Below are 2,500 nucleotides of genomic sequence, written 5' to 3'. Positions count from 1 at the left end.
CGTACTTTGATTGCATTCACTGACGTATTTCTGCATATCAAAAATAGGGTACATTTATAAAGATTGTAGGCATAGGTTCATAGGCATTTTCTCTCATGACTTTTCGGGCAAAGCTGTGACCATTAACTGCAACTGCTAGACTCCCAAAGCTTGTTGCAAACTTGTTATTTAACAGGGACTATAATTCCCAAACCCATACTCTTGTGATGTTCAACAGCCATATATGCTCTTATGGTACTTCTATTTCCGTTGACGGTCACCTTCCAAGTCCTGATCGGAGCCAGAGGTGTGCTTACTGTCGCTGCTCGAAAAACCAGCGGTTGAATATGCATCTTATGACAGAGTGATTGATGGCCACCCATCTAAGCACTGGCCATCCCCAAAGTTGCATAGTTTAGTGAGAGAGAGACCAGCGTTACAATGAATGTTACGTGAATTTATTTGAATAAATAAAAGGAAATTATCACAGCTAAGACATCAGGTACTACACTGCTTCTGGAATAGGATTAATCAATGATTGTTGAATGTCAGACAACCACTAACCATTTCAAGCTTGGTGTCGCATTCTTGATATTTAGCTCAGCATGTTTTAGACCCTCCGGTAATTTTGGCCGATAAAAGGAAGTACCAGAACTTTTTCAATTTCCTCAACATTCGTCGTAGATACCCGAACACCTGTCATTGGCTTAGCTGAAAGAGGTAGGAATGAAGCCCCGCCCACTTGTTTCTCTGTCTCCAACGTATGAATGGCAGAGTGTACCACGATGTGGATTTTCACATTCTGAATTACCCACAATAACCATTTCCTATTCAGTTGTATGTTTTTTTTATATATCCTGTATTTTTATTTATTACCGTGATAATGGGGTGGTAGGTGGCCAGTTTTGATTATAAGATATTGCAGATGTGGGGAATGAGTATCCTCTGTTAGTATGGTATGGTATGGAGCATTGTCTATTACCAAGACCTATGACTCAGAAGCGATGATAAAAGTAATGATGTGAGCCATCGGAGGAACAATAATGGCCGTTCATCTCCCCATGGTAGTCGCCAATGTTTTTTTTTTTCCCCGGCGAAACAAAGAAATGAATTCTCAACAAATCCTTCCGCAGAATTATACAAGTGTCAGTTTCATAAAAGAATTTTTAAATAATTCAGTCATGTTTCGGTGTATGTATGTTGAAGGAAGCCCTTAAAGACACTATCACTTCCATTCTTAGAGAAATTCTCAGCCGATGGGCTACCTTCTCTGCATTATATGCTGTGAACAGCTGTGAAGCAAATGCACTGCGGATACTTGCAGCTATGGGTGATTTCAGACGTTTGTGGATATCGGACTGCAAAATAAACATGCCGGAAAACCAGTAAAGTACTATGCTTCTGATTTTCCGTTAGTCCACTCATCTGTATTTATATACTATAAATGAACCATGAGGTGATGAAAATCTCTCAGAACACTTCCCCTGGGAGCAATGGGTGGAGTTACTGAAATATTCCCATAGAAAGGGACAAGAATTGATGACTCTATAACGTATACCGTGACTTACAAACGAGAAAGATTTCCGTTAAGATGAACTTAATTTCAAGATATGGACTCACCATCAATAATCCTGGAAAACAAATCAAAATATTGTGTGCCAGTTTCCATAGGTGTTCAAATGAAGAACACAAGTGTTAGGTGGTATACCACATATATATCTCAACACCTGCGTGTTGAGACATATGTTAAAGATGTTTCCCAGCAGTCGGTTAGTGATAACCACCCTTATGATTATCAGTTCATACCAAGTCGCTATAAATGCTTACATCTTTGTCATTTTTAATATCGGTTAATTCTTACATCTTCACAATTTTTAAACATCAGTTGAATCCTACATCTTCGTCATTTTTAAATATCGGTTAAGTCTTTCATGTTCAAGTATCATTTAATATGTTTACCTTTGTCATTTTTAAATGTCGGTTAACTCTTACGCCTTCGTTATAATTCGTCAAAACTGCAATGGAAATATTAACGTGCTAAAACGTTGTAAAATTTGAGGGTCGAGAACAAAGGCGGTAATTAAGGTGAAAATGATCCCAGAAATGCCAAAAGTGCCCTGCGGTTAAGAGGAAATCATTTCCCCTGAGTCTTTGTCCCGCGTGGAAATGACGTCCCTCTCATGTTCATGAAACAGTGTAAAAGAGACTCGTGTTGAATGTATGTGTGAATATATGTGCATGCTTTGCTTTAAGCATACACACACATACACACATAAAGACAGAGAGAGAGAGAGAGAGAGAGAGAGAGAGAGAGAGAGAGAGAGGATTTGTACTGGTGGTTACTTTTACGGAATGAGTATTTTTCACTGGTTTTGGGTCTAACATTTCTTGCATGTTATAATGACACTGATGATAATAGTCTTCCATTCTTTTACCATCTTTGTTAGCGCTAAATTAAGCTTCAGAATTTGTGTCTAACCTTAGCTCTCTCTCTCTCTCTCTCTCTCTCTGCTCTACTCTC

Source organism: Macrobrachium nipponense, chromosome 1 (genome assembly GCF_015104395.2).
Source record: "Macrobrachium nipponense isolate FS-2020 chromosome 1, ASM1510439v2, whole genome shotgun sequence".
NCBI lineage: Eukaryota > Metazoa > Arthropoda > Malacostraca > Decapoda > Palaemonidae > Macrobrachium > Macrobrachium nipponense.
Note: the sequence above shows the minus strand (reverse complement) of the source record.